At 33.2% G+C, this 23,443-nt stretch overlaps 1 protein-coding gene across 3 annotated transcripts in view; it reads left to right on the plus strand.

Moving 5' to 3' along the window:
- The first annotated feature begins 1,690 nt into the window (after nt 1-1,690).
- Nucleotides 1,691-23,443, plus strand: part of IRSp53 (Insulin receptor substrate 53 kDa) — a 128,585-nt gene continuing 106,832 nt past the window's right edge. For 2 of the 3 annotated variants that reach the window (XM_013313748.1, XM_013313751.1), the window contains exon 1: nt 1,691-2,019. The gene's annotated coding sequence lies outside the window, so the exon portion shown is untranslated. Of the gene's footprint in view, nt 2,020-8,520; nt 8,585-23,443 lie in introns of those variants that run through there. The other variant, XM_013313749.1, reaches the window with a different exon arrangement.

The following is a 23,443-nucleotide window of genomic DNA, read 5'->3' on the forward strand; positions in this document are numbered from 1 at the left end:
GCATATGCAATTGCGTATGTCTATGGGCAACGGTCAATTCGCTATTTCAGCGATTTCAGGTGACCGCTCGCTCGTTTGTCACCTTATGATATAAAAAAAACAAGTTATATGTAATAGTATACAAAATAAAACAGTTTGGAAAGTCTCTAAATTAAGGTTACTGTGGATTAAAAGTTGACGGTTTTAAAGTCTGGCTTATTTTTTGTAAGTATTTGAGAAGACGTACAAAAACTAGAAGCGCTAATTGTAATTTAAACTAATCATCTATGTAATTGAAATCAGTATATTTAAATGAATTTTATGGTACTATTTTTTAATATTTCGCAATATAATTTTATAGCAAAGTATTAATCAAGATATGAATTTTATATAATACGTAGAATCAGTTAGTAGGTGCGAAGTTTGTGCTTGAACTAATTTTTCACAGCTAATTTTTCATTCCGATGGCGACAGGTAATCTCCTTGGGAAATACCAACACTTTTTTGAACATGTCGAAAGTTAAATAATCAAAAAAAAAAAAAGAAAATTACAAAGATTGTGACCTACATAATTTTTCAGCTAGAAAATACAAAATATTTTTCTTACATTAAACTAGACATAATAATATGCTCTCTAAAAAAAACGTAGAAATCTTAGAATATATTACCAAGTCTTTAGTATATTCGTTGTCTTACCGTGGGTTTAAACTGTTGAAAACTATGTATACAAACAAGTTGTCTTCTCTGTCATTCTTCGAAAACATTCAAATGTTTTAGCAGTGGGAATTCACAGTTAGAATATCATTGACCTATTTTTGCAACAGTCATGGGATTTCGGAAAAGGGTTTATGGTTTTCAATATTGGCGACGCTACAATAGTCCGTTCTCGTATCTATTTCGTACGGATAAAATTTTTATTGAATGTGTAACTATAGATCGAAATTTCAATCTAACGTTGATTGAAATTCGTGACCTATTTTTATGTTTTGTTACTTGGAAAACAAATTCTTATGCAACTAAATAGCCCTCACAAAGAAGTATTATCCACTTTGACGGACTCGTATCCTATTTGTAGAGGTATTGTGGGGTTTCCACCACAATCTTCTAATTGACGCCGAACTAACACAAAAGCGTTTCTTGTATTATCTATATGACGAGAATGTCATGCATAAACGCTTTGGTATATTGCGACACGTCTCGTTGCGGGGAATCCAATCATCCAAATGCTTTATTATTGTTGTCCCGGCTATATTGAGTTCCAATAAAAATAACGTAATTCACCGTCCCAATAGAACAGTCTTATAGGTTTAGTTTAGAAAGTTGGCATCTTGTCCATAGCGGTTATTTCGAGTTCCCTACATAGGCTACCGGGCGGCAGGTTGCACAAAAAGAAGGCTCTATTTATTGGATAAATGATTCGGGAAAAAGTGCCCTGCGATACACCGAGCGAAGAACTGGATTACAGTGGCCGGGCTCAAAACAAATGTACTACGATTTACGTACCGTAAACTCGTTACGCGATACGAACGAGGCGAGTTCGGGAACCGTATCCGATAAACAAGTTTATATCTTAAGCTATTGTGATAGAGTTTATATTAGGTTGTGTTTTGGATGGGTTTAGCGTAGCAGAGGAGCGGCGAGAGAGAGGCGAGCTTATACGCTGACTATGGAGAGGTCCGTAGGTTCATTCGCAAGAAGTGTCGTTATCACAGTCGCTGCTCTGCGGCCGGGCGGCGTGCATGTTCGATGCTAGTTCGCGTTCCCCTACTATAGGTTTCCCGTTCGGGCGAAGTTTCATCGCGTATTAAAAGTAATAAAAAATCCTTCGATTCGCAATAATATGAACTTTTAGCGAGTGTGTCCGATTGACTTGGATGTGATTTTTGTGTTTATAAAAACGTATGAAGTGACTAAGTGGGCCGATGATATTTGAAAGTGAAAACTTATAAACTTATCTGAACTTGTTTCGATATCAGCGCAGTTTTGATTCATAAAACTGTGTCTTGAGTATTGAAGTGCATTTTAATAATACGATAAACGGTAAGTGACTTAATAAATGTTAAATGTAAACGTGAAAATAATTTATAAAGTGGAATTTAACAGTTGGATTTCGATTGGTGTTTTGAATTTTTTATGCAATAAAAAAATGTAAATTGCCTTTAAGTACCCAATAAATTGTTACAATAGGGGAGGATATAGTTGAAGTATTCATGAGTAAGGAAATAAAAAATGGTACATCATAAGGTCAGTACTGTTGCACCCTACTTTTGCATACTTAATTCTAAAAGCGTAAGAATTTATGAGCACATTTCTTATTACCCAAAATGTTTAAATCATCTTATTATGTGATACCCAAAATCATATTTGTCTATACCAATATTAACAATATTATTTGTTCAGATTTATCTCGAAAACTACTGAAGTAATCTTAATCTAATTTTCACTAGATGTGTCTTCTACCAACGAGTTTTTTTGTCTTGTTATTTGAATTTGAGGCTGGTTATTAATCTGAAACATGCAGAAAGCAATTTTTATTATGATTTCGAAAATATAGCAATTAAGTGTATAAAATAATTTGCAATTTTAAAATAATAGATGATTTTAAAATGGGGTGGATTATAATAGAGCTGTTTAGTTAGAACATGAAGTCAATTACTTAAGTTTTAAATGGCGAACTGCACAATATTAGTCACCGTAAATAGGTTTAAATGCAAAACTGCATTTGCAAGGTATCTTACAATACATTAACCTAGAAAAGAGTAGTGTGTGGCAATTTATTTTACGATTCTGTTAAAATATTAGTTTTAAAAATTTGCAGTACATTCGAAATAAGATATGCAATTGTTATAAAATGATACCATAATAATGATAAGATTTCAATTTCAACGTATAATGGATTTTCTTTCGTTCTTTATTTTATGCAGCTTATCGCCAGTGTTGAATTATTCTCTAACTAATATTATAAATGCGAATGATTAGATTGATGGATGTTTGTTTGAAGGTATATCGGGAACGGTTGCATGAATCTCGCTGAAATTTGGCGTAGATATAGAACATAATCTGGAAGAACACAAAGGCTACTAATTAAGATTTTTTTTTAATTTCACAAAGATTTACGCGACAGCTAGTATATGTTTCATTTTTGTATCTGATTGTTAAGACTTTATTTACTTGTAGGCAACAAATTAACATTCGGTAATAACACACAGATGTCTTTTTGTTTGGAATTGTTAATAATTAAACGATCATATTTTCTGGGTATTTATTGTCATTATAGACTATTAAAATAATTATCGACTTACCGATTGAAGATTTATAGACAACACTACATATCTTGAATGATATGTTCCGAAAAATATTTTTGTGCACCAAAAAATTTGTATATTTTTAAGTAACGTTCAAATAAAGTTATGTCAAATTTAGGGTTACATTTTCAGTTTTTTTAAGTTTTTTTTTTCTTTGATTGTGATTTATAAATTTATTTTTATACAGATTTATTCAGAAGTGCAATTTAAAATTGTTTTTAACGATTTCACTCATTATCGAAATGTATTTCCGGAGAAAACGTGTTAATAACTTTATGACATAACTGTAAAGTATTTTGGCATACAAAAAATCATTACGATGTATGTGTTATTTTAAAATTATCATTCTGGTGTTAAATTGTCTTTTCTGTAGGAACCTATTTTGTGAAAGTAGTTTCGGCTTAACAATGACTTTCTAAAAAATTAAATAACTATGATGAAGTAAAATGTTATCTTACTAATATTATAAATGTGAATGTTTAGATGGATGGATGTTTGTTTGAAGGTATCTCCAGAACAGCTGAATGGATCTCTATGAAATTTGGCATACCTATAGAACATGGTCTAGAAGAACACATAGGCTGATTATATTTCTTTTTACAATTTCACGCGTACGCAGTCGCGGGAAAGCTATTAAGATATAAATGTAAACAAATTATATTTATACATATAAAAATGACAGCTTATTTTATTCGTTAGTAGAATTTTATCTCCGAGTAATATGAAATTGCGTATGTACGTAACCTTTGTTTAAAGAAGCAAGATCCAATTTAGTGACTTGGGACACGAGAAATGATTTATCTACACTATAAAAGGGGATACATTCTCTTGTCAACCGTCGTCATGGGAATTTTTTTAAAAAAGCTATTGGATTGATCCTTGTTCTAAAAACGTCTTTTACCCAATTTACTCTGTTATTGGATTATAAAAAAACCTATTGGCATTTTATGGGATACGTAATTAAATTCTAATAACGTTCAGCGAACACGAAAGCTTTCTCATCTGCATAGGTCGAGTGATCAATTTAGATTTATGGTTACATGAATATTAATGAAAATTTTACACAATTTTTGAAACAATTTCATGACCTTTACATTGTATACATTTCAGCTTTGTACAATACACAGTACAATGCTTGTACTAATTTCTTGAACCACTACTTCGTGAGATATTGACAAAATTATTTTTTTTTATTCAAGTAATTGGACGTATCTGAAAAGAAATTCAAAGATATGTGTGAAGTCAACCAACCCGCACTTGGCCAGCGTGGTTGACTATGGCCTAATCACCCTTAACTTAGGGTAGGCTCCAAGCCCCTCGGTGGGTACGTATAGTGAGCTGATGATGATGACTTGGACGTATACATTGTTTCTAATAGAAACATTGTAAGCCTCCGTTGACTAAGAGTAGGCAATGCATCTGCAGCTGCGGACGACTATGGGCAGCGGTCGCTTCGCTATTTTGGCGAATTTAACGTGGCCGCTAGCGCGGTTGCCACCTTATAATAAAAAAAAGAATGATTTACTATATTAGCATTTTAATGGAAATTGTATAATAATTTGAACAAAGTATTTGTTAGTAGACATTACTGTTTCAATTTATCAATTATTCGTTATTTTTCGTCATTTGGGAATCAAAATAAATTACAATTTTAAGCGAAGAAGACACATCCAATTTTAAAATTCCCCGTTCACAAGGCAATTTAGTGGCAGAGGCTATTTTCGTGGAACCTTGCCGCCCTAAGTTTTCTCCTCACTTCCCCCAACACATCGTGACTTGGCTAGCGAAATAGACGAGATTAATGACAGGGGAGGGACGTCTTAATAATGACTCTATTTACACAGTCAACACTGTGAACTATTTAACATTTAATGTTTTGTTTCAAACAAACATATCGGTGTTACTAAACTCCAATCAATTTTAACATTCTTAGTAAATTTAACCTTACTGATATTATAATTATACTAATCTTACTAATATTATAAATGCGAATGTTTGGATAGATGGATGGAAGTTTATTAGAAGGTATCTCCAGAACGGCTGCATGAAATAGATGTAGATCGTAGCCTAGAAGAACACATGGGCTACATATAAAGTTTTTTTTTTTCAATTCCGCGCGAACGAAGTCACGGTCGACAGCTATTCGTATCATAATGCCATCATTATTGTTGAGAAACAAAAGACAAAAGTGTTAAATGATTTCCATTTGTTTTAGCCGGGTAAACGGTGTGACTGAGGACCACTTTTATCAACGTCGGACTGTTAACGAATTCGACTGTTCCGATCTAGAGGCAAATACATAACTCTCGGCTGACCCTTTGCCTACGAAATTCGACTTTATCTATCTGTTAAGGTGAAAGTCGGGCTATCTCGGCAGACAATCGACTATAAAATTAGCACTATTCATCAGTCTAGAATTGTTTGAATAGCTATTGATATTTCTTGAATACTAAGAATAGTTATACGAATTTAATTTAAATTCTTTTAAGAATAGATTTCTTTTAAAAACAATCTGCAATTCAAATCAAAATTGACAACTGAACCTGCAGATATTTTTCATCAAGCTAAACTGAACACATACTATTTTGAGTCGGTTTTTCGTATTTACGCTGCTTTCACATTGGTTAACAAACTATACGAGTCTGATTCTTTATTTTGTTGATTACCAAGATATCAAACAGTACACTTAACTGTAAGCCACTTCCATATAATTGATCAGTGGCTTGAGTAAACTGCAAGATTACTTCATACATGCTATAATTAAACATTCGTTACAACTTTATAAAAATTACATAACGTAACGTAACACAGCAGCTATGGTGACCTAGTCACTTTTCAGTCACGTCCAACTGAAGGTAATATTGCGTGCACTTTCAATTTTTACGCCACCACAACTGATTTCTTATTAATAACCTGCAATTTAGCTAACGAAACACTATTTGTAATACGAATTCGAATGAATGAAATCTTAATTGCATAGTTTTATGAAACTCGAATCATAAACATTAGCTACAGTTATGTATTACTTGTGAGAAAATACATACGATAAATATTTGTAACTATGCAATAACATCGAGCGTCGGCAGCTCAGGGGTTAAGCACTTGATTTGCAAGTTGCAGGTCCTGGTTTCGAATACCGCCATGTATTTTTCGATTTATATATGTACATTTAGCCGAAGCTCTTATACTAAAGAAAAACATCGTTATGTAATCGGCACATATCTGCGAAAACATTCAAAGATATGTGAAAAGCAACCAACCCGCACTGGGCCAGCTTAGTTGTCTATGGCCTAGTCACCCCTAACTCAGGGTAAACTCCGAGGCCCTCGGTGGAGACGTAAAGTGAGCTGATCATGATGCAATAACAGTGTGGAGATATTCAAATTTAATGTAGAGTCATATTACACAAATTCATTTGAGATCATTTAACTTATTGAAAAGGCTGCAGCGACGAAGAACTTATTGCAATTAATTTTTTAAAGATTAAAAAAGTTTAGATATTGATTTAAAGGCGTTGCTTTTATAATTAATACCAGCCAGCAACTAAATAACTTTAATTTGGAAAGTTTACGAGTTACTTTTTTTTTATAAAAATCACTTTATTTAACTTAAACGGTTCGTAACTCTGAGGAAATGTGAACTGAAATATCCGACTAAAAAAGCGAGAGAATTTAATGCGCACTAAATGAAACTGTAGCAGGTGTCGTAAATTACGCTACTGTAAAACTACGAAAACGGGATTTATTGATATTGCCCGGATAATTTTGATTACGTATTAATGTTGTTTACGTTAGAATAAACATATTACTAGATTTAACACAATTTACAGGTAGCATATTTTTGAACTATATTATTGAAATTTTATTGGAAATACAAATTTAATTGAAAAATAACTCAATAGTCCTTCAAATATTAAATAGCTACTATTAGTTGTTTTATCTTAAGGTACAATCATGATATTAAGTTCGACACGTTATTAGGATCTGATAAGGTATAGTCGTGATCAATACGTATTGTTTTCTTGATTGTTTACAGTTGCTTAGAGTTTTTTGCGCGCGTGGTATGTGTGCTAGGCCAGTTGGAGATGTCCGAGAGTTGTTACTAACACTGAACCGTTAGTACACGCGTCGGAATTCGAAGTATACCGTTATCGATGCGCCCGATCAATGCTGGTCACTCATCTGTCTTTAGTTTGTTGAAAATATTGACAAAATGGACTATGATTTTATTAAAATCGTCTAGAAGATGTGACAGTATTTGTAAATTAATTGTCCATAACATCACGTCGTAAACTTGTGGGTACCAATGACTATATCGTGAGTTTCTACTACACAAATATAATACGAATAAAATTTTTGTAAGTACAAACTGAAACTATATCTGGTTTTCCATACAGAATGAAAGAGGACGACAATATGTTTTAGAATATTGACATTGCCGGCAGCGAAGACTCACCATAGTATCTAGCTTGAAAATTTAAAAGTAATATAAAATAAAAAAGAAAAAGTAAGTTTAAGAATGGAAGCACATATTGTTGAGATAGTTAATAGAAAATGAACTTTGTTGAGACGTTTAATACAAAGCGTGAAGTTGGTAAGTAGCAAATTACGGGGATGCACAAATTCAATAAGTTGCGCTAATACGAAGTGCGCGAGCGTCGCGTCGGCAGCTGCTGATGGCACTTTGTTGTTTTATTTCTTTTGCTTCGGCACCGAGCATATTGTATGCCAACGAACTGAACGGCTAGCCTTGTTTCATTGTCTTCTTATGAAGTGTTTATATCGCCGTGTGTTAATTGTTATTTTTCTAATTACAAAAGTAGTTTGAAATAAATGCAATAGCAAATTATCAATGCACACTTTGATATTATTCTGCAATATAGTCTCATAATTTAACAACCTAAAAACAATTTTTTAACTATGCTGTTGCCAAAATTCTACAACTAAAGTTTTAGTAGACCTTATTTTTGTGTGTTTAATAACTTTTTAAGTAAAATATGTAAATAAAAATATTATGAACATAACATGAAACATGCAATGACCTTGACGTTCACTTAAAGAATTCGGTCAAATACAGACTCTCGAATTATCCTCACACCGACGAACGAACAAACTGGTTTGTTAACAACGTGACTTGCATAATTATTATAATTGTTAACAAAAAATAGCAGGTGGCAGCAAATATCATGAAAATAAAGAAAAAACAATTCAATGAAGGCTTTTAACACAACACCAGTCAGTCCGTAGTCGTGGTACTTGTAACTGTGCCGAACAATCGGGGGCTCAAACAGCTTAATCTTGGTAAGAATCCCATTTCTTACGTACAGTGAATTCGTTTGACCTAATCAGACCTAAACTTGAGGTTGAAAGTTTAACATCTTCCAGTGTGCTCTTTATATTTAAACCGACAAAGCGTAGCATTCTTTTTTCTTTACACTCTTTTCCCATACTTAACCCACACTTTGCATATTTTTCTGAATGCGTTCTTTTATTTCTGTGACATAATCATGCCGTCCTCGCGAGCCTCCTGACATATTCAAGTCGTGCTTTCACACAACGTTGAGCACGAATTTCGAATGAGCAGTTTCATCCTTACCTACTGACAGTTACTCCTTATACGAATATATGAAATATCGACAATCGAACAATGTGTATTGGTATCATTTTAAACGTGGGTTTCTGAGACCAACATTTTTGTATAAAAACAATATGTTTCTAAACGGAGGATATTTGATCTCAGAAACACGCGATAAATGTACATTGACTTGCCTTATAAATGTCAAATTTTAGGTATCGGTTTTATATTCAACATTATTTTTATTACGTAGCAAAAGTGTATTGTAAGTTAAGTTGAGAGAACATAATTGAGTTAGCTAGAAGATAAAGGAAACTCTAAAAACGTTACCAAATTTACACGGACGAATATCGAACAAGTATTCGAATGTTAGACACCTAAATAATTTTAAGCATGTATGTACATAATCCTAAACATATATTTAGAACAACTTAATTAAAGGATTACATCGAGCTTTCGTTGAATAGATTTGTTTCAGTAAAAGCTTTCAAATGTTGTTTACTGTGGAAGTAGAAACAAAGTATCGTCAATTTTCATGAGCTAAGAACTGAAACAAATATAATACAAAATGAAAGGGAACTAAAATGTTAATTTGCATTGAAAGCGTAAAAATAATTTTTACAACTCATTGGATTTTTTAAATATTTACTCTTTTCGTGATTTTTGATAATTGGTAGTTATTTCTGCGCGTATTATTTTTTGAAACGCATACTAGGCCTACATTAAATTATAACAATTTATATTAAAAAAAAAATGTATAAGGATAACTTTGACACAAAACCGTACAGTCTAAGTACTTGTGTGTTATGCAAATCGCTCCGTAATCCGGTCCGTACGGACAGAAGAATTACAAACAATATGTAAATATCCGACTTATACTTGACTTAATGATCCTCGGTGACCTCATCACTATTTCGAGTCCAGGTCACGGTCACTCTTAGTAATATCTCGATAGTGTAATAAATGATTGACGGATGAATAAGTTACAATTTGTGAATTGTCGAAGAGTTTTTGTTTATGTTTAAGTTACTATTATTTAGTTCAAATAAAAATTAAAATAAAATTATTGTTTTCAAATGAAGACGATAGATGGCGTTATCGTATCGAGCCAAGGTTCGTCAGTATTTTTTTAATTAGGTTATTATCAATGTGGTTAACTTATTATAACAAGATAAATGCCATTGTCCTAACATAGTGCTTTCTAATTTGTCGGTCGTGATCAATGGATTTGATACTTAAGAGGCATTATGTAACAAGAAAGTTGCAGTCCATAATTTTAAACCATCTCCTAATACATTTTATCGACTCAACACAGCTTTCACTTGTACTATTTGAAGTCTAGACTTGTGATACGTAATCCAAAAATATATTGTTTATTTTCTACTTGATTAGCTGTTGCCTGCAACTCCGTCCGCGCGGAATTTAAAAAAAAACTTAATAAGTAGCCTAAGTGTTCTTCCAGACTATGTTCTACATAAATGCCAAATTTAAGCGCGATCCGTTGAACCGTTGCTGTGATACCTCCAAACAAACATCCATCCATGTAAACATTCGCATTTATAATAGTAAGATTTCACTACAGTATTTATATATATTTAGTTTAATAGCTGAGGTAGGGTAAGGTAGATCTATCTTCCATATTTAATTTTGTATGTCTTCCCATTATAATACCTTGTGTGTGGAAGTAACAGCAGAGGACTTTAAATAAAAAAAGATTTAGGAATAATATCAAATAAAATCTCATTACTACTTTGTTTATCATTAGTATACGATGTTGCTTATCTAAGACGAAGTTCAATTATGTATTTACTTTTACACGGATTATTGTATGTAGTGAATCATTCATGGTGTAAGGGAGTTGACAAAATAAAATATTACCCGCGATCCCCTCTTCGAAACTGATGCAATTATGTGAGGGTGTGAAGTATTAGCTCCTACTCTTTTATTATGAAAACGGTAGATCAATCTAATTTAACATACGCTACTGCGGATAGGGTAAATGTATTGATTATTTTGTAATATTTTATAGTGTCATTTTGTTTATGATTTTACGTTGCTAGGTTTTTTGATAACAGATTACAAAAATAATACTGGCAACTTATCGATATAACAGTAGACAACACTAGTTAAAAAGAATCTGTTACAATCGATAAGACGCAATGAGTTTTCTGCACTTTTACGCATATTTTTTTTGTGTATAAGTTTTATTGAGGAGACTAACCCCGGTTGAATTCAAGGTTACAAGGTAAGTAAGAAGTGTGATAAAATGTGTGTAAAGAAAATATCAATCAGTGCTCTTTATAAACTTACTAGCTTTTACCCGCGAGGCATACTGCGTGGAATTTAAAAAAAACTATGTAAGTAGCGTATGTGTTCTTCCAGACAATGTTTTACATCTGTGCCTTTCCGCGAGATTCTTTAAACCATTCTGGAGATAACTTCTAACAAACATCCATCCATCTAAACTTTTGCATCTATAATATTAGTAAGATTATAATTTTAATATTTTCCGATGCACTGTTATAAAGCATATTGAATGCATCATTCAATCTTCTCTGTTATCATCTTAGATTTGACTAAATCATAGTTCTTTGAATTGAATAGAATGGTTACGTTTCTTATTGCTGTTCTAACTGTATGCTGCGAAGCAAAAGTGACCGCTGCGGTTACTATGACACTTGTCTCCGGTCTCGCCTTTCACTTGCATTTATGGGCCGTGGGCCTGTTCTGTACTTAACTTTAAACAGGTGTTTCTAAATACCTTAATAAGCTTGAAGAAAACTGCACTGTATTCAAAAGTTTTAAGGATTTGTTTCGCATAACTTTAACTTGGAATTCAGTAATTACCTTTAAGTTATTGAAATTCGAATAATATTAGAATTAAAATTATTGAAACGTAATAAGTAATTTTAGTTAACTACTAGCTGTCGCCCGCGACTCCGTTCTCGGGGGTATATAAAAAAACTTAATTAGTGTAGCCCACACATCCATCCATTCGCATCACATCCATCTAAACATTCGCATTAATAATAATAGTAAGTTGAATAAAAACCAACTCTTCAAGGCATAAATTCGAAAAAAATAAGAATAAATAGTATTCTATATCCGTCTCCTGGCTTTAAGCTACCTCCTTACCAATTTTCAGCCATATCGGTAAAGCCGTTCTTGAGTTACAAATAGTGTAACTAACACGACTTTCTTTTATATATATAAGATTAGTTGTCATTTGTAGTAAATAACTGACGAAATAATCAAACGCATCTAATGTATTACAAACATAAATTACAAATAGTCCCGTCTGGTTGCAGGTCGAATTTGTAAAGTGCTTCATTACCGATAGGTAGGATATCTGCACTAATTTATGTTCCAAATCGACACGATCTAAAATCGCTGGGAGCTCACTAATTCGCGGTCATTAATGGAATTTCCGCATCAGAGCGCGCAACGTCCGAACTGACCCTATGAAACTGCAAAGGTTGAATAGTCCATCCTTTAATAGCCTATGTAAGTCTATAGCTTTTCTCTTCATTAACATGTCTATTTGAATGATTTTTATATGTGTTGTTTGTTACTTATAAAGATTTGCGAATCGGTGTTTTATTTTTTAATCCATTTTGCGTGGAATGTATTAAAGAAACCGTATATTTTGATTGTCTTTCTCGTGTTATTTAGAAATTGGATCATAACTAAATCACTGTTGGTTTTATTTGAAAGTTTATACTTCTTATTTCAATAATAAGGAAATAAATAGGAAAAAATTCACCTCCTTGCTGATCTGTATTCGTGGAAAGTTAATTTTCATTCCATTTATTTTTCTCCTTTTGAGGTTATGATTTTATACGTCATCCTACTTTTAGTTCATATTACCGTAAAGAAACGGGTTTGTGTTTTGATTTAATTTAGCGCTAATTCTTCATTCTATTGGTGTATAGTTTTTAATTTTACAGAACATTTTGAAACTATGTATCTGCAATCTTTAAGTTTTCAAAAAAAATAATGTACGGTTACTGAAAATGATAACCAACTGCATTTTAAGTTGATAAATCAGGTATTTTTTATGTATTTTTCTATTTAGTATTAGAAAAAAATAGAGTCTATGTTACTGTAGGTAATACGTTTTTGAAATAGTTGTATTTATTTTGTTATTGTTATTTAATATTACGATACAAATGTCCTTAAATTTAAACAAAGCGAATGGTTACTTGGCACTCACGGTTAATCGATTATACAAACATTGAGCTTCCCAATTTTGAACATAACTGCGGAACTCAAATAAAGATATTCGCATTGAAGCGGAATCAGTGCACCGAGCTCTTGGTTTGCTTGATTTTAATCAAAAGTTTCGATTGGACTGCCAGCTATCCGATTGAGTGCAGTCGCCGCGTGTGGAACATCGGACCGATCAAATCGTACAGCTTGATCGGACTTTAATGGATACCATGAAAACTATGTGTTTGATAGGAATTGTATTTGCAGTTTCATAATCATTGAAATAATTATTTTGTCAGCGCATTTACGTCCCCATCGAAGAGCTCGACCTTAACCTTAGCTCAGTCGTTTAGTCTTCCGTTGTTCTTAGTCGTTCGCGGTTAGTCTTTTGCCACCCACGGTGGCGGATTATTTGACTTCACGCACATCTTTGAGCTTCTTAGCAGAAATGCCCAGATTGTCTTCACCGTAAGAACGTCGGATATGAAATTTGAAAATCGAAAACATTGATACATGGCGGGAATCCTAGACATAGGTCTAGGATTCTTAGGACTTGTAAGTCTGGTGCTTAACCACTGCGCCATCGACGCTCTCGAAAGTTTCCTTATGGTTAACTAAACAGCTTTCCATACACCCGTTTACACGTAACTTGGTACAAGTTGTCATGACTGGGTTCCGGGAAAGCCGGAATGGTACCGGCTTTTACCTCCACATCAGGAAACTTCAATTATATAATTTATTTCCTATTCCTTAATAAATGTTTCTAATTCCATAAATATACTATTCTAGTATAAAACAATTTATTTAAAAGTACTGATATTATTGCAATTCAAGTTACAAGCAATTGTTTATGATTTACTCTTGAATTTAACGCCTAATTTCTAAGAAATACACGATTCATCAGCAATAAAATAGTTTATTGAAATTAATCTTACTAACATTACATATGTGGATATCTGAATGGATAGATGAAAAGATGTTTGTTACAAGTCTCTGCTTAAACGGTTGCATGAATCTCTCTAAAGTTTGGTAGAAGAAAGTCTGAAATAACACATAGACTATATACTAAGTTTTTTTTTAATTCCACACGAACAGAGTCACGGGTTACAGGTAGTTAAAATTAGTAATACTAACTGAATTTATCTCTTAATGAATAAAATAGTAGATATATGTAAGTACCTTAAGTGAAATAAAAAGAAATAAAAAAGTACCTTAAGTGGGGTTGGTCTCTCAAATTAAGCACCTGAATAAATTGTGTGATAATCCGCAGCAGTCTTTTAATGCGTTATTTTACTGAGACGTCGGCGAAGGGAGGAATAAGCGATGAGATAATGATTACTCTCATTTCATTACTTCTCCTTCATCCTAGTAATTGAGAAAATTGGACCGGAGTGTGATCGCAGCCTGTGAGGAGGTATACAACGGATCCTATTAGATATCTCTTAATCGTATTTAACGCCTTTATCACCTGAGGGTGGTCAATGGACCGTACGCAACATAATTAGTTCTAAATTCACGCTTCCCTTAATGTATTCAACTTTCGATTGGATAATTGAAACCATTATTAATTATTAATTTATTAAAAGGAAAAAATTGACTAAAGGATATGTCAACGCACTGTCCAAATGACTAGACCAAGGATGGAAATTTGTCTAGATATATATTTTTTCTTTACAAAAATATTATTCTTTTAAACAATTACTTGAAATAGAATAACTTTCGTAATATATTTCATATTTTAAAGTTTTTAGAAAATTCGTCCTCCACGAGGTTGAAGTCACAGGCGTTAGTTAATTTTAGATTTAAAATCTTTAGGTTATTCGTAAGTATATAAAGAAAAATGACCAAGTCAGTTACCGTCGACGGATTTAATTTATATTTTCCACTTTTTCCGAGGCTACGAGCAGAGCTTTCATAATGGACAAAACATTAGCTCGGGTCTACTTTGGCAGAAAGCTTTCAGAGCTTTTCGACTCATCTTGTGTTAATATTTCCATTGAATAAGTACCCATTGATGCAATGTGCCCGTAAATTGGAATGAACATTTTTCAGACTTTGTTTTAATCTCCTTGAATAATGACTATGAATAGCATTTTTGTTAATTTTTCTTTGAATTTTTAAATCTATAAATACAAATTTAGATTCGAATTTCAAAACTGAGCTTAAAGTTTTTTTTAATAATATGTGTTTAGCGTTAGCGTTAGATAAAGTGCATTCGCTTAGAGCTTATTGTCAGGTCTAAATTTTTTTTCGGTTCGCTATGGAATCGCCTCGAAGCTAATGCATTTTGGCTAAGCCCCCGAATGAGCCAAACAAAGCGACCGTTGCCCATGGACATCCACAGTTGCAGATGCGTTGCTTACCTTTAATCGACGGACGAAGGGTAGTAAACGACGGACAAGAAAAGTATACGTACCTTTCCTATGCGTCCCTTCCTTTTTCAAAACCACTTTCCGTTCCACATCCTCTCCATATAAGAAAGGAAAAGGGGAATGAAATTAAAAATTCTTGCCTATTCAGTGCTAAAAGTGAACGTTATTGACTGTTTTAAAGGAACATAACTACTATAAGTTGCAGCGTATAAAATATAAAGAACGAATTGTATTGTCGTGCATATCCACTATTTATTGATGCATGATAAATGTGATAAACATTAATTATGTTAAAGAAACAGCGTAACTCTAAATCCATTGTGACATAACTCGGTCTTCAAACGTCCCGAAACTTCGGCTTACGACATCATTAATTAAGCAGAATTTTGAACAAGGCTATAAATTCATATTTTATTCGAATTTCAAAATAAATTTTATAACGGGAATTAAGAGAATTTATGAGCTCGCTTTAAATACAAAGCGGGTGTTGAAGCAGTGAAAGCGCTTTTGAGAGTGAAAATCAGCAAAAATGCAACGTGTCCACTTTCCTACGCGGCGATTATGGTCACATCTGGCGCACTGGTTTCGGAACGCTGATATATATATATATGTATATATGTACTACCAGCTCGAGCATGTTTGTAAATAACTTTCACTGCATTATTGAATGAGATAATGTTACAAAAACCAGTTCTACAGATAAGAACAAGGTTGTACTTAGACTTTATCTTTTGAAAGCATTCAAGGAGACAGCATCTTGTGATTATATCTATTCTAGTTAAGGGTAACTTTCCAGTTGGATAGCATTTCTTTTGATTTTCCTTTATAATCTGGAAAGATGGTAATGTCTTTGCCTTTTATAAATCCATTGGGACTCCTAAAAGCTATGACCAATTTTAATTTGAGATGACATTTCAGGTGCATTGAATTTTTAAGCATTGTATTACTTACATTGCTTTAACCTATTATTCTAAAAAGGTTTTTTTGTTTGCCTAAGTAAGTAGTACTATAATAGATTTATTCTCTTATAAGTGAGCATTTTTATACCACAAAAACTGACTCTTACTCGTGATACCATTATACTTGTTATTCGATAAGAATTGTATTGGTTGCGATACATTTTTTTTGCATTTATAAAGGGCATTACGCGGGCCTTGGTAACCGAGGTATTGCGGCTGAAGTGAACCGAGACACGGTGTTGACACCTGCCTCGAAAGTGCACACTCTACACGCGATATAGCCCCTGCAACAAATTTAACCTACATATTTATAGTAGATCTATATAAACTTGTTTGTGGACTGGCTATTAGAAAAAGAATTTTAATAGGTAAGTCTTATATTTAGGATATTAGTTTTCTTTTAAAATTATATGCGGTATAAAGATGTACATGTCATTTTGGAGATTTTTATCGTAATCGTGCTAAGTAATTAGCTTAAGTCATGACAATAAGGTTTTTACAAAACCGTATAAATAATCTTTCCATTAGCAGAGAAGAGATATACTTCTCTCTTATCTCTTCTTCTTCTCTTTCAATTATTGTATTAAATTATTCAAACTTACATGAGACATTATACTAAACTGGTATAAAAATCGCGGACGCGTCATAATACCAGTACCACTCATCCTGATGAAGGGCCCCCGATGGGCACGAAACTAGTCGGTGCCGCCACTGGACGAATATACGTGAGTGTTTAGCCGTTTTTATACCAGTTTAATTATTGTATTTATTTTATGTCAAAAAAGAAGCTAAGTTATAAATTAAATTGGTAAAAGAAGCTAGCTCTATATGTCACTGGATACAAGGACAGAGAATTAATTTCATTCCTTAACCTTACATGTTGTACGTATCTATTTACGTATAACGAGTTGACAAAGACAAGTAAACATTGATACAAGTCAATATGACAATATTACTGGAAACAATATCGTGTAAGTGTAATAACTGATCGTAACTTCGGTAAAGTCGATCTGTACCTGTCTCGAATAACAAAACTTTGCCTTGTTACGGTTATTGATACAAGTTATGATACTATAATATTGTGAAGTAACTGATAAATTGGTAACAACACAAATATTGACTAACGATTCTAGTTATTTATAGCGTTGGATAGACAAATTGATGTTAATCAAAACTATAAGTCAAAATTCAGTCATCATCATCTTACTATACGACCCCACTGAGGGGCTCGGAACCTACCCTAAGTTAGGGATGATTTGGTCATAGCCAACCACGCTGGCCCAAAGCGGGTGCGCTGACTATACACATATTTTTTGAATTTCTTCTCAGATATGTGCAGGTTGCATCACGATGTTTTCCTTCACCGTAAGAACGTCGGATAAATGTACATATCGAAAATCGAAAAACAGATAAGTACATGATGGGATTCGAACCCAGATCCACATTACAAGTTAAGGGCTTAACCCCTAATAACCCGACACTCTTGTGAATATGAAAAGTAATTTTAAAATACCTGTAACAAAGAACTTTTATCAATATTGTTGCGTAATTTAATTACATGTGAAACTATATGTATATTTTTACTGTCCTTAAATATCATTTTATATGGTTAGTTTTTTACGAAATATCGATGTAAAAAATCCTATACGTACGTCAACAGCTCCGCTTTAGCATGTTTCATATGTCCAAGCATGTAACGTGCTAGACTTAATAAGCGATTCAAGATGTCACTTTCAAGGCACTTTCCAGCTTACATACACTGTACTCGTATAAACGACACGCCGTCAAACAAAAGAAAGTAGCTTAGAGCGAGTGTGATATGTCAGACAACTTCCGTAGTAGATTGTCATCAGTGTAATCGACCTGTGTAAAAAGAGAGTAAATTGACGTTATTTTATTTTGATTGGAATCGTTTAATAGCTAATACATACTGTAAAATTCGTAATTGATACATTTATATTTTGAAACTCAAAAAAAAAATTATACGGTTAAAATAGTCTTATTATTTGGTATGTAGCAAAGATTGAGAGTAATCTTAACATATTTCGAGGCAGTTGTATTGTATCGTGTTATCTTTCTTACTTCTTACTAATATTATAAATGCGAATGTTTCGATGGATGGGTGTATGTTTGTTTTAAGGTATGTCCGAAACGGCTTAACGAACCAAGATAAAATTTGGCATTGAACATAGTCTAGAAGAACACATAGGCTACTTATTACTTTTTTAATATTGCGCGGACGCAGTCGCAGGCGACAGCTAGTTTTTCATAAAGCTGTATTGTTTTATATCGTGCATGTAAAATTGTGACTACATATAAGTTGATAGGGAGCGGCGGGGATTACGTGAGAAGATTTCTGTTGACAAGTTTTTGCTAATCAAAATACATACTCGTATTTATGTACATAAATAGAAGTGACTATATCGTAATTAGGATTATTGATATAACATTGGATTGTGAAAGCGTTATATAATGTGTTATGTTCTTTAGTACATATTGTTTGTATGGAATTTTCTATCAGATACTCTGTCAGATATTTTTGAAATATTATACACATTTATAAAGAAGCGTATCGTAAAAAATGTAGTATTAACGAGCATTGATTTATTTTCGTTTTATTTTAAAGGCAAAATTTTGAACTCATAATGTCTATAGAGAGTCTATAGAGAATATCATCTTATTAATATTATAAATGCGAATGTTTAGAAGGATGGATGGATGGAGGATGTTTGATTGAAGATGTATCCGGAACGGCTTAATGGATCTTGATGAAATTTGGCACAGATATAGAACATAGCCTGGAAGAACACAAATGCTAAATGTTTTTTATTAAGTATTTTTTAATTCCGCCTGGACAAAGTCGCGGGCGACAGCTAATAAAACATAAAACCAGTACTCTGATTTTGATTTACAGACGTGAAAGTTAAATTAGGTTGAAAGAATTAATTGAATATTTATTTTTGTATTAAAATTAATTAATCCTGTAATTTATTTCCACAAACATAGATAGCACACAGATCTGGCTGTAGAGCCCAATTTAGAAGGTTCGTTGTTCGCTTATTACTTGCCGTAATGTGCCCTTTAACTTTTATGGGCTAAAGTTGCGGAATGAGTACGACTGGAGTTTAGAGGGTACTGATATAGGGCACGAGTTTTATCAGAGCTTTGCTTTAAATTTGTATTAATTTTATTACTAACAGCTGTCAGTGGAAATCGTCAGTACGTAAGAATTGTATAATACAGTCGTTTTTAGGGTTCCGTACCACGAAAGGTAAAGAACGTTAACCTTATATGATCACTTTGTTGTCCGTCCGTCTGTCTATCAATACCCTTTTTACTATATAAAAACCCTCAAGTGTTCTTTGTCTCATTCTCAATTATTGTTGAAGGAGTTTTTATATGTTTAAAAAATATTATAATAAAAAATATTTAAAATAAATAAAATTTACTTTGAAATAATAATGTTATTTTTATCTTTTCAGGTAAGTAACACAGAACAGGGAAAGGTACAGCTCCCTAATAGAAAACAGGACCTAACAGAAGAATTAACTGTTTTAGTAACAGTTCTATTAACTGTATGGTAAAGAAATTGATAGCAAAATTTAAGTCCTAAATTTATGTGTCAAACTTTAGAAGTGGTTTAGTTAATATTTAATTAAATTGAACAAAAACACCGGGGAGGTAATGTTCAATTTTTGGGCGGTCAGAAGTAATTTAGAGAACGTTATCAAGTGTAATAGTGTTGTCGCAACTTATTCCATAAATCTCGAGCCCTTTGCACGTCATCGAATAATAGAGAGGGACCTTTTCCAACAATTACAAAGGAGTATATATTATACATTAGGTGGGAGGTAGGAGGTGCCGCGAATAATTTCGCGATATTAACTTATCTAAGGTGCGTGAGGCCGTAAATATGCCGACTACCTCCAAGGTTCTTTTGAACTGACACAGGATAAATTGAAGCAACGCGGAAAGACAGCGAGTTATTTTCGCAGAACTGATTATGTTGCTTCTTGTATCATTGTACACATTGTGTTCAGTTAAGAATATCTTTTAAATTTAACTGTGGTAAAGTTAGTTGTGTTGTCTGACTCCACTGCCAAATCATTCTTTATCCCGCTTATTTGCTTTAAAAAATCGAAACAACAAAATATAATTTCGAGATTTGTATAAACATATGATTGACTTCGTAAACAAAGTATTAAATTAAATGGTCTTTTTGACAAACTTTAGATACCAGCTGTCGCCCGCGACTCCATCCGCGCGGTATCAAAAAATTAGAAGCCTATGTGTTCTTGCAGACTATGTTCTATATGTATGCCAAATTTCATTCAGGCGTTCTGGAGAAACGTCCCTCTATACATCTATCCATCCGAACATTCGCATTTATAATATTAGTGCGATTATAATTTGCTTAATAATCTTAATTACATTAAAATATTTTTTGTATTACATCAGAAGCTATCAGACAGTTTATCCTTCAAAAGGAAATTGCGAATATTTTTCCACACGTTATCATGCTAAAATATGTAAATTGAATTCGTAACATTTAGAAAGAATAACGAAGTGTGTCTGTATTAAAGAGAATTGTATGATGGAAAATAATATTAAATGAAACAAAACTGGTTACCGTGACATTGAAGCAAGGGCAAACACATACGAGTAAATTTATGTGAGGCTCAAAGTCCCTCCATGACCAATTCATTCGCCGGCGAACCGTAAGCCTGTTAGTGGATAAAACGCTATAAAATAACAAGGTTGGTTTCTTTGAAAGGAAAATTTTATATCGCAGAGAACGTTCGTTTTCGTTTTGTCTCCGCAACCAGAATCCGTTGAATTATCGCGTATAGCTGTCCGTGATTTTGTTTGTGTTATAAATACATTGATGTTTTATTAAGTTTTGTGACTATTTTAATTTTAACAAAAATTTTAGTTTAAAGGACATTCGATATTTCCAACAAATATCTAATTGTAGGTGTCATATTGCTTCGCCCCGCTGTCCTAAGCTTATTTTCAGTCGTTTCTTGAAATTATTTTTGTTTTAGAAACATAGAAACTTGTCTTGCATTAGACAAGTTGATGTGTATGTTGATCAGTCTGTTGCCTCTTTCATATAGATATAATAACGCAATACGGCATTGTGTACCAACGACCCCGGCCAACATAAACTTATCCAATTACTTACAATTTATGCGTACAGTACTGGTGCTACATTTGTCCACGCGTACAGAACGCACGCTCACTTAATCTCCTCCAAAATGTGTTTGTGTCTGCCCTTGTTTATTATAGAAATTAGCTTTTTGGTTAAACAACTAAATGTTTACAAACTAATTACTGCTTGAATGAATAACTTTAATGTGTTTACAATTAGTGAAACGAGAAGATTTTTATTTTCCTCTAAGAGTATTGCCATAGCAAAGCAATTCACTTCTCCTTTCGGCTATATGACAACCACTGCTGGGCATAGACCTTCCCCAAAGATCGCAACGATATCCTGTGCTACCCGTATCCAGGATACTACCGCAGCATCAGTCTACTTTGCAGGAGGCCTGTCTTACTCACTTTAGATCTTAGATTCACGTCTTCAGTCTTACACGATCAGTCATCGGACGACGCGATAGACCGCCCAGTTCCATCCACACCGCCTAGATGGCTGGCATTCCACAACGGTGCGATTCTCGCGCAATTTCTTGCCTCGCACAGCCGCGTTGTGGAACGATCTGTCCTCGGCGGTATTTCCAAACCAATGCGTTTTTTTCATCAACAAACCATTTCCTTAAAGGCCGGTGAGGCATCTGCAGTTCCTCTGTTGTTGCAGATGTCCATGGGTGTCGTTGATCAACTCGGTGTTCCTGCCGCTCGTTTGCCCTCTTCTCTTATAAAAAAACACTTGTTTTGACTCATGTAAATTTTTATAGCATTGTTTTTTTAAACAAATAACAAGAAAATATTTGTATGTATATGTCTATCAAATAGTAGAGATAAAATGCGTAGGCAAATCTAATAAAACGAGAATCCAAGTGCACAATGAATTATTCCGAGTTGGATGTTAATGAGGTTCACGAACCCAAGAGAAATGAGACATCGAGCGCACAAAGTCCCCAAAGCACTACAATGCACTCTAGACTTATTGTATGCTTTACTTAAATTTGGTGCTTCACAGAAATATGCTAGATAAGATTTAAACTTATTAACTTAGTTGAACTTGCGCAATTTCATTGTAACTTTTGTTTATTACATTTATACAGTGTAAAGTTTTATAGTTAAATATTATATCTACACATTATTATAATCTTAACAGTAACTATAGATTTTATAATTAAAATATTTGTGATATTATCAATAACAAACGAAAATTTAATTATAATTAATTAATCAAAATAAAGATGAAAACAATTAATTAATTATTTTATAACGCGAAATTAAATTATTCCATTTACATACTCAGTTCAGAAGTTTTATAGCTTATTGAACAAATAAATACAGTTTTTATGTAATTTAATCAAAAGAATGTTTGTTATGTTAACATGTATGTTAATATGTTTTAAATTTAATGTTATACACATTTTATACAGAGGATTACCCACATTCCTAATCTCCATTAGGTCACACTATACAGTAACAGGCGAAAGTTTTAATCAAAACTCGAGCCGCAAAATCCGGGATAGTATCCCAGCTAAATAATAGGAGTGGATTTCCATAAAGTCTCGACATAAATATGAACGGGTACGACTTATAATTGGGACCGATCGGCTCCGGCATACTTGAAAGTTACCGCGGCCAAGTTTGAATTGATGAAGAGGTTTCAGACATTGTCAATCTCGAGATTGGAACGTAATCCCAGATATGAGTTTTAGTTTGTCGATAGTGTAGTATTAGAAGTCGGCTCTATGGGGCTTATTGATAAGCCGCTTGTCGTTATGGATTTCACCAAGTCAGGTTAGGGTGAGAAATACTTTGAATTATTTTATTATCATACTTAAACAATTGCCCGTTTCGAACGCTTATAGAATTTTGGGTATAGATAAAGTATAATAAAATAATT

The sequence above is a fragment of the Papilio xuthus genome, unplaced genomic scaffold, assembly GCF_000836235.2.
Source record: "Papilio xuthus unplaced genomic scaffold, Pxut_1.1 DF827542.1, whole genome shotgun sequence".
Classification (NCBI taxonomy): Eukaryota; Metazoa; Arthropoda; class Insecta; order Lepidoptera; family Papilionidae; genus Papilio; species Papilio xuthus.